Genomic DNA, 14333 nt, shown 5'->3' on the forward strand with positions numbered 1-14333 from the left:
TAAAAATGTTACTTTACATTGACATGGCTTGTTTAGAGAACATACTGGGCGCTGTCAGGTTACAACAGCTAGAGGGCCATTGTGTGACGCAGTAGGCCTTGTATGAAAGTGTCCAGAACAAAAATGGCTGATACCCATAACAACTAATCTTTGTACAACTTACATTTTCTAAACTGCACTGAAAATGAAAGGTGGTTTCTGGTTAGTTACTATGGACCATAGAGCCAATACTGTTCTGAGACCAGATTTGTATTCCATTCACTGCTTTCTTTTCACTCCCCCTCATGTATTTGATAAAATATTGATAACTTTGTATATGTTGACTTGTCCATGTACTCTTTATAACAAAGCACTAATGTAATATGTTCTGTTTTTGTGCTAATTTTGAAGGCCAAGTTAGCTGTGAAAAAACTGATAATTTATAAACTCCCGTTCACATTGTAGTTTGGAGGACCTTGTAGTTTTAATGGACAGAAATGCAGTGATTCATTCTTGAGAATAAAACAATGGCGCTATTGTGGAAAAAAAACATGTTAAGTACTGTAAAGAAGGGCAGGACATCGTTCTTGGACATTTATGCCATAATTGTCCAATGGATGCCACCTCCAGTGCCCGCACCTGTCTCAGGTGTTCTGAGGATAGAGAAGTAGCCACATATGCAGTTCTTGTTTGTGGGAGTCTCTCCATTCATGTCTATGGGAGATCTGAGAATAGGCATGCAGACAGCAGATAGGAATGGCCCATCTAACACTTATAATAAATCCTGGTTGATCTACCAGTCCCTCTACCAGGGACTTCTTAAGCTTGACTAGTTACAGGATTGTAGATGACAGGGCCCTGCTTTTGCACCTTTTTGTTTTTGCTTTTTTTTTCTTTTCTTTTTTTTGGCGGGCCCCTTTCAGTGTTCTTGATATTTTATATTTTAGGAAAATGTTATTTGCATTTATGCTTTAAGGCATGGAAATGAATTTCTTAAATAAAAGGGTTGTATTTTTTTTACCCTGAAACTACACTACATAAGATGCATTACTATAGCCACACTGGATTACCTGTTCCCAATGCTATAATCTAGGACAGAGGACTTCATCTATAACTAGTGCAGTCAAATAATTCAACAGCCCGCAACAAAAAAAGAAAGCGACAACCTGTTTACGCAGTCACTCCTACTTTATTATGAGATCTGTGGTGGTCCAGCACTGTCCATTGTCTAGTGGCTGTACTTAGTACTTACAGCTCAGTCCCGTTCTATCGAATGGAACTGAGCTGTAATGGGACAGAAGTAGCTGTAATAAAATGCACAGAGATGTGCCTGGTATTGAAAATGCAGTCCTCATTCAGTTCCTACTTCCCCTTTCTACCAGATGATCATGGGGGTTCCAGGAGTTGGACCCTTACCAATTTGATATTGATGGCCTAAGGGTTGGTTCACACTAGCTGATGTGTTCCGTCCGGAAGTAGTCCGCATGAGGACCTCCCCCTGGAAGGAATACAAGAGCAACTGCAAGCGCTATGCAGTTATAGTGCACAGACCCCATAGACTATAATGGGGTCCGTGTGTTTGCCACGCACTGCCCGCACTAATGATTCGTGCACGGCAAGCACGCGGACCCCGTTATAGTCTATGGGGTCCGTGCGCTTTAACTGCATAGCACTTGCAGTTGTGCTTGTGTTCTGTCTGTAGGGTTCCTCATGCGGACCCTTGCGGACGGAACACATCAGCATGTGTGAACTGGGCATAAGGATAGGCCATGAATATTAATATTCCAGAACACCCCTTTAAGCTTTATTTAGCCCCTTTAAATTTTAACCCTTACATAAAAGTGGAGCGGTTAAGCATAGCGACAGATAATGTTGTAATATTTATTGGGAAAGCCTGGTTGATCAAGCTACTGCTCCACTGATGCCATGTTCACATCTGGGCCTATCTGTACGTCTGTTGTTCTGGTCCCTCAACAGAACAGGACAGACACACCGACTGCTAAAATAGCGGACACTTCTGGTGCCCAATGGACCCCGTTCTTTAAAACTAAAACCGCCATAAATTTGCAGCACTTTTTTATCTGTCAATTTTTGATGGTCATTTCGGCGACTCTACCGCAGATGTGAACCCAGGTGTAGTAAAGCTGAATTTGTCATGAAAATGCACATTTTCTATATTGTAGTAAGGGTGCTCATGCATTACAACCCCTAATTTTATCAGAAATATTGTGGTAAAGCTGTAGTATGTTCCATTGAATGTCCAATTGTACATGAAGACTTATGCTAGTGTATGTGCAATGTCCTTCATGAGGCTCCATGCATTCTGTTGTAATAAAATGCAGCAGACATAACCACAAATCCCACATTATGATCAGAATGGTGCCACGTGACCAATACAGCTCTGCTACATTTCTGGCCATTATTTGGGGGTCATTCTTTCCTGCAGCGTTCCTACTGAAACAAAGCATAGAATAAATCAGCACGTAATGTACAGAAAACACTGGATGGGAAATGCCTGATATTTCCGCCACTGCTGTTGCGAATTGCCATTGCTATGGAGCGGTGACATGGCAGCGTTTCTGCGCTACCTCTTTATAGGATCCAGATGAGAGGTTCATACTGTGAGTAGATTATACAGACCTATATTGCCTCGGAGCTAGCAGACTAGTATAGAACTGTACATAAAGTGTGTGCTATAGAAGATTGGAACGTTTGTACAGTGTCGTATGGCAATTTTTTTGTATTAATTTCTTAAAGGAGCACTTTAGAAGGAAACGCAGAAGAAAATGTGTAGATAAGTCTTGTAAATATATAGAAAGTCCTTTTAGAGGAGTTACTGCTCAGCATAGGATATTAACCATTTTGTTGCACTGGCTTTTTCTTCAGCCATTGATTTGTTTTGTGATTGCCGTGCTTTAAGGTTTTTTTATTTTATTTGTAATGTAAGAATAGTGTATTATAATAGTATATAGTGTACTATATTACACTTGACTGTACAGTATTTGAAGTTGGATTGCTCTATTAAACAATGTTAAGTCTACGCGGTCTGTCTCTTTTATTTATAATGGTATATGCCATTCATATACATATAGTGTGGGGAATTGCATCCTGCAAGTGGGAAACACCACAACAGAGTACTTGTTAAATGGGTTATGCCACTAAACATATCTATCCATTAGCGGCAGTAGGGGACTTGTAAAAGGTAAAAAAAAAAAAAAAAAAAAAAAAAATATTCTTGGTATCGCTACTGTGACCCACTATCAGGTATTATGGAAGTTCTTAATGTTCTCTTCCCTGGTGTTCTCACTTAACGTGCAGTTTTGTTTTGTTTTTGTTTTTTTTAATTGCAGCTTTGGCTACGGTGCTGTGTTACGGATCATACGCCTTTGTGTCCATCACCTGACCATGGACTGATTTTGTAAGGCCTATGGAATGCATGTGTTTTCCTGGGTATGCAAAAATTTGGGCACCCCTGGTTAAAATTACTGTTGAGACTTTGTTCATCCTAGCATCACCTTTGTGATCCTGAGCAATGGAGTGCTGGACCACTAAAATATCAGTAATGCAGGAAGTCCGATGGATTCCATTGATCATCATGGGGTCCTTCGGGTGTCTGTTTTAAAATGCAGGACATTTTCCTCCACTGATTTTCAGGAGGACATTGCAACGGTGGCTCTAATAGAGACTCCACTGCAGACGTGATCTTGGCCTAAGCAAGTTGACGATCAAATGATCTCAAAAAGCCATAAGGTTTAAGATGAAACGCACTTTTCAACATTTTAAGCAATATCAATGTATTTGTTTCATACAATTTTAGATTTATTTATTTTGTTAAAGTACATTGCAAAAGTATGGGAAGCCTAAGAGCAGCCGTGGCTCTTCAAAGTTGCTGCCTATGAAAATTAGAAGGGTTGGGGCCCACAAAGATGACTATAAGAAGATGGCAAAGTGTTTTCAGGATATAACTAATAAATGGCAAGTAATCAGAACAGTGGAGGTAAGATAAAACCTGGGAGACCAAGAAAAATGTCAGAGACAGCTGCTTGTAGGATTGCGTGGAAGGCAAAGAACCCCTACTTGGCTGCTAAAGACCTTCAGGAAGATTTAGCAGACTCTGAAGTTGTGGGACATTGTTCTACTGTTCAGAGGCATCTGCACAAATATGGCTTACGTGGAAGAGTCATAAAAAAAAACTCTCCTGTGTCCTTTATCATAAAATTCAGCATTAGAAGTTGCAAAAGAACATCTAAACAGGTCTACTGTATTTCAGAAATGAGTCCTAAGGACCAATGAGGTTAAAATAGAATTGTTTGGCCACAATGGTCAAAGATTTGTTTGGAGAAAAGGACAACTCTCCAATCATTAGACATGGCGTTGGATCATTCATGCTGTAGAGTTGTGTTTCAGCCAATGGCACGGAACATTTCGGGGGTAGAGCAGTTGAGAGAAGAATGGATGCAATGAATTTTCAGCAAATTCTGGAAGCAAACCATATGCCATCATTTATTTATTTATGACTTCTACAACCTGACTGATCCTAAACATACCTCAAATCCACCAATAGACCATCTCAAATGGTGCAAGCTGAAGGTTTTATCATGGTCCTCACAGGCTCCTGATCATTGAAAATCTGTGGCTAGAGCTCAAAAGAGCAGAGTATGTAAGATGGCCCAGGAATCTCACAAAGCTGGCAGACTTTTGAAAAGAATGGAGGGAAATCCCTCAAACTAGAATTGAAAGACTATTGACTGGCTACAATAAGCCTTACACGCTGTGACTTGCCAAAGGGGGTGCTACTAGGCAGAGACCTAACTTGCAGTTCCTGGACCCCTATGTAAATTTTATAATAGGCCCTTCACCTACCTTGGGTTCCCTTAGAGATGTGGGTTGCCCACGTGCTCAGCTCAATGCTCCATTCTAACAGTGGGAACAGGATTCTGGTTCTCATAATTACTCAAACCCCCCCACCAAGGGTAACAATGTTTAGAACTTGAGACTATCAGGCTCCATATCTCACCATCCACTATAGCTTAGAACAGGGGTGCCCAATACGTCGATCACGATCTACCGGTCGATCGCAAAGGACGTATGGGTCGATCACGGGATGCAGCCAGGGATCCCCGGTGTCTGCTTGTTCACAGTGCAGGCTGAGAGTCGACTCTGGACACTTGCCGGCCGGGCAGCAGCAGCTCCAGGGGATGACGCGCTCCCCCCTCCATAGGGATGGAGGGAGCCGGGGTGCTACTTGTTCACAGCGCAGGCTGAGAGTCCTCTCTGGACACTGGCAGGTGGGGCTGCCGCAGCCCCAGCCTACCAGTGTCCAGAGATAACTCTCAGCCTGCGCTGTGAACAAGCAGACACCGGGGATCCCTGGGTGGCCACAGAATGCCGCTGTCTCCTGATCTCACATTCCACCCGACCCAGCCCACATGCACGGCCCTACCCACAGACACGCCCCGCCCACAAGAAGTCGGTAGTAGATCTTTTGCCTTGGTCAGTTTATAAAGTAGCTCACATGCTGAAAAAGTGTGAGCACCCCTGGATTAGAACATGAGTACCATCCTTTTATAGACAAACCTCTTGGCTATCCCATACATAAATCTGACTTGCAACTATTTAGCATATTAGTTGTGAAGATTATGTAACTGCATTGTTACTGTTTTGCTCCTGGTGGTGGAATCTTTTTCTCCTTGTATATTACACATTACAACCTGTTGTTACATTCCCTAATTGCTCAAACATAAATATATCAAAATTTAATTTAGGGGGGTAGAATCAACAACAAGTGGAACACAACTGTGAAGTGGAATGAAATTTATTGGATATTTGAAACTTTTTTTTAACAAATAAAAACCTGAAAAATGGGGCATGCAAAGTTTTTCGGCCCCTTTACTTTCAGTGCAGCAAACTCACTCCGTTCAGTTTATGAGGATCTCTGAATGATCCAATGTTGTCCTAAATGACTGATGATGATAAATAGAATCCACCTGTGTGTAATCAAGTCTCCGTATAAATGCACCTGCTCTGTGATAGGCTCAGGGTTCTGTTTAAAGCGTAGAGAGCATCATGAAGACCAAGGAACACACCAGCCAGGTCTGAGGTACTGTGGTGGAGAAGTTTAAAGCAGGATTTGGATATAAAAAGATTTCCCAAGTTTTAAACATCCCAAGGAGCACTGTGCAAGCAATCATATTGAAATGGAAGGAGTATCAGACCACTGCAAATCTACCAAGACTCGGCCGTCCCTCTAAACCAGAGGTTCTCAAACTTATTTTGTCTACCGCCCACTTCGAGAATTAATTATTTTCTAGCGCCCCCCCCCCCCCCAAATTTTTTTACTTTACTACATCTTAAGAATCACAATCGCAGTCATTATGTTAAAAATTAAATTATGTGTGTCATGTGAAAATAAGACTTTCTGATGAGGGTAATGTAAAACACCATTTTGTAATATTAGGAAAACTTTTATTCATGTTATTAAAACAAACATTTCAATTTTAATTTTAAAACTCATCTAATATGAAGGATGAATTTGATGATTTTTAACAAGTTTGTTAATATCAGGCTCGAATTTACTCAAAAACAGCCGTAAGTCACCGCGTTTGGTAATCTGCAACCGATTTGCAAATCTGCAAAGTTTGTGTTAAAAGTAAAAAAACAATTTTAAAGGGGTAGCCTCATGAAGCTTGATCTGCCTTCTAAGCTGCCTAAAAATCTTCTTTCTTCCTGTTTGCTCGCGTCAATTAGCCCCGCCCCCAAATTAGTGTGCAGCTCCGCCTACCACATAGCGTGATCCTATGGGATGACTGAAGGGCCTGTGATGTCATCAAAAGGTCCTGTAGACTTGGATTTACCTTGTACGGAGTTTCCTAAAGGACCTGGCTCCTCCGCCCACTAGCAGCCTGCTCTATATAATAAAGCTTTATCCTAGTGAACAGAGAGACCAGGTCCTTTAGCCCAGTAGGATTTAGACTGCTTTATATAAGAAAGCAGCACTTATTCCACCCCCCCCCCCCCCTATCTCACAGCAGGGAGCTAGGTGATGTGTATGTGATGTGTATGTGTGGTAAAAGGAAAATGTTTGTTTTGGTACCGTGTTAGCCAGTGGTTATAAAATATAAAAAACAAAAAAAAACTTTGCAAGTCTTCAGTAGGTGATACCTTTTTTAATGGCTAACTCATAATGATGACAGAATATGACGTTTCGAAGCTTTCCTCTGAGCTTCTTCTTCAGATATAACTAAAAGACACTTTCTAGAGGCTGCATATTTATGTACAACAGGACACAGGGCTAGAATTACAGGAGGGAGGGGGGAAGAGGCTTATTACTATATACTTATAACAACAAACAATCAATTGCCAGATCCCTCAGTTCTTATCTTAATGGCTGTCTTAATGATGTGTATAAAAAGACATAAACCCACGTGAGACGTTCATTCCATTGTCCAACGTCTGGAATAGGGTCATGGCCTTGTACTCATAAATCAGTCGCTGTTTCCTTGATTTAAAGTTCCCTTTTAAGATCAAGATTTTCATGTCATTGGTGATATTATGATCTTCCTGGCAAAAATGACTTGGCACGGGAAGATCAGTTCTCTGTTGTTTGATTGTATGGCGATGTGAATTAATTCTCATTCGGAGTTTCTGACCAGTCTCTCCAACATACAGATTTTCAGTGGAACATTTGGTGCAAATGATCAAATACACCACATTAGGTGTGTTACAGGTGAACGTACCTGGGATTTGATATTCCCTGTTAGAGTTTGGTATCTCTATCTTGTCAGTGGTCAGTATGTGCGGGCAGGTCTTGCACCTCTTCTGTCCACATGGAAATGTTCCTTTGTTAGTTGGAGGTGACAGTGAGCTGCTAATAATCATATTCCTGAGGTTTGGTGGCTGTCTGTAGCATAGGAGAGGGGGGTCAGAAAATATGGATTTTAGACGATTGTCTTTTTGCAGTAGTGGATGTAATTTGCGTGTGATTCCTCTCAGCGTCTCCAGGTGGGGGTTGTATGTGACAACCAGGGGTACCCGAGTGTTCTCCTGTTTGGTATTGTATTTTAATAACCATCCTAGCCACCATGGATGTAGAATCCCTGTACTCCAACATCCCACACCAGGACGGTATAAATGCCTGCCAGTTTTTCATGGAAAAGCGAGGTATGAACGCTGAATCGGTGGTGAAACTGACAAAATTCATCCTCACTCACAATTACTTCTCCTTTGGTGACTGCATCTATTTACAACGGACCGGCACCGCAATGGGGAGCAAAATGGCGCCACAGTACGCTAATCTCTTCATGGCCAAGCTTGAGAGTGACTTCCTATCCACCTGCACCATTAGGCCTCGGGCCTACTATCGCTTCATTGATGATATCCTAATCATTTGGACCGGGTCTGAGGAACAGCTGAAAACCTTCCATGAACAGTTCACAACAAAATTGAGACATCACTGTATCGGAAACCAATTGACCGCCCTACGTACCTAAGATGGGATAGTTTTCATCCTAAACACATAAAGAACTCCATTGTATACAGCCAGGCCATCAGATACCATCGCATATGTTCAAACCCTGCAGATAGGGACGAACACCTTGGGGGCCTCAAAAACACATTCTTGAAGCAGGGTTACCATCCAAGGACAGTTGATAACCAAATCACCAGAGCCACCAGGATACCAAGATCGGAGTTATTAAAATACAATACCAAACAGGAGAACACTCGGGTACCCCTGGTTGTCACATACAACCCCCACCTGGAGACGCTGAGAGGAATCACACGCAAATTACATCCACTACTGCAAAAAGACAATCGTCTAAAATCCATATTTTCTGACCCCCCTCTCCTATGCTACAGACAGCCACCAAACCTCAGGAATATGATTATTAGCAGCTCACTGTCACCTCCAACTAACAAAGGAACATTTCCATGTGGACAGAAGAGGTGCAAAACCTGCCCGCACATACTGACCACTGACAAGATAGAGATACCAAACTCTAACAGGGAATATCAAATCCCAGGTACGTTCACCTGTAACACACCTAATGTGGTGTATTTGATCATTTGCACCAAATGTTCCACTGAAAATCTGTATGTTGGAGAGACTGGTCAGAAACTCCGAATGAGAATTAATTCACATCGCCATACAATCAAACAACAGAGAACTGATCTTCCCGTGCCAAGTCATTTTTGCCAGGAAGATCATAATATCACCAATGACATGAAAATCTTGATCTTAAAAGGGAACTTTAAATCAAGGAAACAGCGACTGATTTATGAGTACAAGGCCATGACCCTATTCCAGACGTTGGACAATGGGATGAACATCTCACGTGGGTTTATGTCTTTTTATACACATCATTAAGACAGCCATTAAGATAAGAACTGGGGGATCTGGCAATTGATTGTTTGTTGTTATAAGTATATAGTAATAAGCCTCTTCCCCCCTCCCTCCTGTAATTCTAGCCCTGTGTCCTGTTGTACATAAATATGCAGCCTCTAGAAAGTGTCTTTTAGTTATATCTGAAGAAGAAGCTCAGATGAAAGCTTCGAAACGTCATATTCTGTCATCATTATGAGTTAGCCATTAAAAAAGGTATCACCTACTGAAGACTTGCAAAGTTTTTTTTTGTTTTTTATAGTGTATGTGTGGTGCAGACACAGGCTGGCTCAGTACACTCAGCCCCCCCCCCCCTCTCTCCCCATACACAGCAGGGAGCTACGTCATGTGGCTCCCTCAGCAATGAGCAGGGGGCCAGGTGCTAGTGTCCATAATGAAGTGAATAAAATAAGATAGTGGACAAACAAAGCAGTTTTGCTGAAGCAGTGTATTTAGGAAAAGTCTTAAATCCACATTAACAAGCAGTATAGATAGAAGCATTGTTATGATACCACCCCTTTAAATTAGCCATCGCCCCCCTAAACCGCTTCAACGCCCCCCAATCTTCTCTGTGCCCTTTACTGCCCCCCTATAGGCCTCCAGCGCCCACAAGGGGGCGTTATCGCCCACTTTGAGAAAGACTGCTCTAAACTTTCAACTCAAACAAGGAGAAGACTGATCAGAGATGCAGCCAAGAGGCCCATGATCACTCTGGATGAACTGCAGACATCTACAGCTGAGGTGGGAAAGTCTGTCCATAGGACAACAATCAGTCATACACTGCACAAATCTGGCCTTTATGGAAGAGTGGCAAGAAGAAAACCATTTCTCAAAGATTTCCATAAAAAGGTCTTGTTTAAAGTTTGCCACAAGCCACCTGGGAGACACCAAACATGTGGAAGAAGGTGCTCTGGTCAGATGAAACCAAAATCCAACTTTTTGGCCACAATGCAAAACAATATGTTTGGCGTAAAAGCAACACAGCTCATCACCCTGAACACACCATCCCCACTGTCAAACATGGTGGTGGCAGCATCATGGTTTGGCTTTTCTTCAGCAGGGAAAGGGAAGATGGTTAAAATTGATGGGAAGATGGATGGAGCCAAATACAGGACCACTCTGGAAGAAAACCTGTTGGAGTCTGCAAAAGACCTGAGACTGGGACACAGATTTATCTTCCAACAAGACAATGATCCAAAACATAAAACAAAATCTACAATGGAATGGTTCACAAATAAACGTATCCAGGTGTTAGAATGGCCAAGTCACAGTCCAGACCTGAATCCAATCGAGAATCTGTGGAAAGAGCTGAAAACTGCTGTTCACAAACACTCTCCATCCAACCTCACTGAGCTCCAGCTGTTTTGCAAGGAAAAATGGGCAAGAAGTTCAGTCTCTCAATGTGCAAAACTGATAGACATACCCCAAGCGACTTGTAGTTGTAATCGCAGCAACAGGTGGCTCTACAAAGTATTAACGCAAGGGGGCCGAATAATATTGCACGCCCCACTTTTCAGTTTTTTATTTGTTAAAAAAGTTTAAAATATCCAATAAATTTAGTTCCACTTCACAATTGTAACCAACTTGTTGTTGAGTCTCCCCCCCCAAAAAAAAAAAATAAAATAAAAAAAAATAAAATTTGATATCTTTACGTTTGAAGCCTGAAATGTGGCAAAAGGTTGAAAAGTTCAAGGGAGCCGAATACTTTTGCAAGGCACGGTAGTTACATGACAAAAATCTGTGCAACTGTTCATATGCTAAATAGTTGCAAGTCAAATTTCTGTATGAGACAGCCAAGATGATTGTCTATAAAATGATGGTAGTCTCACGCTGGAAGATGTAGTGAATGGTGAGATGTGGAGCCTGAAAGTCACAAGTACAAAACATTGTTACCCTTTTGCTCTTCAATATAACCATCGGTGAACATGGGAGAGGAGAGAGGAGACAGTGTGACATGGGAAATGGTCGTAACCAGCCCAGAAAAGCCTTTATTACACCAATATAATTTCTCCCTACGATTTTTACATTTTATTATTTTTATTTCTATTACGACCTATGCACAAGGAGGGTCAAAGTCAATGTCATACAAAGAGAACATGGTGCTGCCACAAGAGAAGCAAAGGAAACCGTGCCAATTTCTTTTCTCAATGATATTACAGTAACTGTGTGCCTTTACAGTATATGCATTTTGTGTTCTCTTTTGTTTTATCTTCTAATGACCACTAGGTGGCGCCATAATGCAAGCATTGTCACAATGTGCTGTGTTGCAAACTATTTAGGGCCAATGTATTTTGGGGACTTCAGAAATGCCCAGTTTAGCTTGTTAAACACCTTAGTTTAGTGGAAGAGAAATTTTTTCTTTTCACTTAGGTAGGTCTATTTTTGTTTGTTTGTTTTTCGTGGGGTTTATGTATCACTTTTAGAGATTTGCGAACACTGTTCGAATCAGCCGATCCGAACAGCACGCTCCCATAGAAATGAATGGAAGCACCTATGACGCTGACTTTGCCGGCGGCCGGCCGGCGTCACAGGTGCTTCCATCCATTTCTATGGGAGCGTGCTGTTCGCTCATCTCTAATCACTTTGTGCAGTTTTCACATTTTTCAGATATTTTTGGCTCCTGATTTGAAAAAAAAATTGTAAAAAAAATATGCTTATTTTTATTATTGCCGAGAGTGACTTCCAAAGAAATGGAAAATATAAAGGACGCACTTACGTTATGAATTAGAGCGGAATTTGCCAAAAGAAATAAGCCCCAGATTCTGCCTTCCATTGTTTTTAATGAGAAGCAGAGACTAAAGTAGGATGGTGCCCGATCTTCCTGTGGATTCTACAGTTGATTCTGTCGCAAAGTCGATGTCGCAAGATAAGGCTGGTTGCAAACGACTGTAGCTGGATAGCTGGCCATGAATTAAAGGCATAGGCGGCGCACAGGGGACATGCAGATGTTACCTGTGCCTTGGCCATGCTTCTAAGGACCTTTTCATTAAATGAATAGGAACCATGGACGCATGGGCTGCAAAATAGGACAAGAATAGAACCTGTTCTATATTTTGTGGCCTGGACTGATGGCCTGCACACGTGACCGTGTCATTTATATTCATGTTTTACAAGCCCATAGAAATGAATGAGTCTGTGTGCTACTGGGTAAAACACAGCACACTGATCTTGGCCACGGTCGTCTGCAATCGGCCTAAGGCTCATTCACTGAGCCTATCAGCGAGTGGAAGCTGAAGCTTTTAGACTTTCTGCCACTGGGAGCCAGGGGGCTGGAGAATGAAGAGGAATCTAGTTTTTTGGCTCAGAAAACAACAGCTAAATCTTCAACAAAGACACAGTTTTTCTGCAGCATATGATCTAAGCCTAAGGCTGGAGCCCCACATTGCAAAAACGCAGCACTTTGGCCATGTCAGAAATGACGTGGCGAAAAAAGCTGCATTGTACATTACCTGCAAAGTGGATGGGATTCTGGCTAATGCCATCCACACATTGCAGAAAAAATATCTTCTAGCTTCTTCCGTATAGGTATATTAGAGGTAGAAAGTCCACAGAGGTAAACTCTTCAAAAATTCAACGAAAAACGCTGTGGAATATAAACACAATACGTTTTGGCTGCAATTTTTCTGCAGGTTTTTTTTTTTTTTTGCTGTGTCTTGAGTGAAGAGGCTGCAGTACTATGCTGAGCTGTGAAGTCTTTTCAAACAACTGATCTGTAGGGATTTGTTGTGAGACATTTTTTTAATGTAACTGGGTCAGGGTTAATGTTATCATAATGACTGGTATAGGGAAGGAAGTGTATTTTCGTATTATTCCTTTTTACTTCTATGTTACATTGTATGGCCCTCAAAGGTCAAAAATTCACTGTGTGTGGGGCAACATGGTAGCTCAGTGGTTAGCACTACAGCCTTGCAGCGCTGGAGTCCTGGGTTTGAATCCTGCCAGGAACAACATCTGCAAGGAGTTTGTACGTTCTCCCTGTGTATGTGTGGATTTCCTCCCATTCTACAAAGACATACTGATAGGAAAAAAATGTACATTGTGATCCCTCACAATCTACATAAAAAAAACAATAAATCACTGTGATATATATATATATATATATATATATATATATATATATATATAGTTTTAAACAGTGCAATACAATTTTTTTTGACAAGGCTCATATTCAGTCATTTCAGAAGTCAGGGATGCACTTCCAGCAGCACTGATATAGTCTCAAAAGATAAGGAATACCAAAAAAATTGTAAAGATATATATAGTTGTAAAACTGCTATACTGGGGAGAATTATTACCACTATACAGACAATGACCAGACAATACACATCATGTATAGACCAACAACACCTCTATACAAGACCCAGATAGTGTGACTACCGCCATTACATTACATAGTGAATCAAAGACCATAGCCGAGTACTACACAGACCTCTAACCTAATAAACATCACATCAATTAAAGGGTTTTCTGGACCCAAATTGATTCTTTAGTACTAATAACCTATCCACAAGACAGCTCATCGGTATGTCAGTATGTGATCTGTCAGGGATCAACACCCGAACCCCACATAGATCAGCTGTACTAACAGCTTCCGGGTACCAGACACTGCTGGTGGGCAGGTTGCCGCACCGTTACTATTCAAGTAATAGGAACGGTGCTGCAATTACCCTGAACCACCACTATACAAGGGATGGCGCTGCTGTGCCAGTCCTATTACTTGAATAGTAGCGGTACTGTCCACTATAAGCTATCAGCACATGGAGGCCGCCAGAACAGACAGACTCTGACACATCACATACCGATGTCCGATCCTGTGGACAAGTCTTCAGTATCAAAAATCAGTTTGTGGCTAGAAATCTCCTTTTAAAATAGTGAATTAATAATACTCATTCTGCCCCCAGTAATAATAAAACCCTTTTTTGCCCATATGCAATAGAAATCACCACCTTTTGTATCACCTCATGAGTTATTATAG

General features: G+C 41.5%; 1 long non-coding RNA gene across 1 annotated transcript; it reads left to right on the forward strand.

The window, feature by feature from the left end:
* Positions 1–889: 889 nt before the first annotated feature.
* On the forward strand, positions 890–3019 carry LOC142201300 (uncharacterized). Its single transcript, XR_012715493.1, has 2 exons — positions 890–1423; positions 1746–3019. It is a non-coding gene; the product is annotated as an uncharacterized LOC142201300 (long non-coding RNA).
* Positions 3020–14333: the final 11314 nt, after the last annotated feature.

This window comes from Leptodactylus fuscus, chromosome 4 (assembly GCF_031893055.1).
Source record: "Leptodactylus fuscus isolate aLepFus1 chromosome 4, aLepFus1.hap2, whole genome shotgun sequence".
NCBI classification, from domain to species: Eukaryota; Metazoa; Chordata; class Amphibia; order Anura; family Leptodactylidae; genus Leptodactylus; species Leptodactylus fuscus.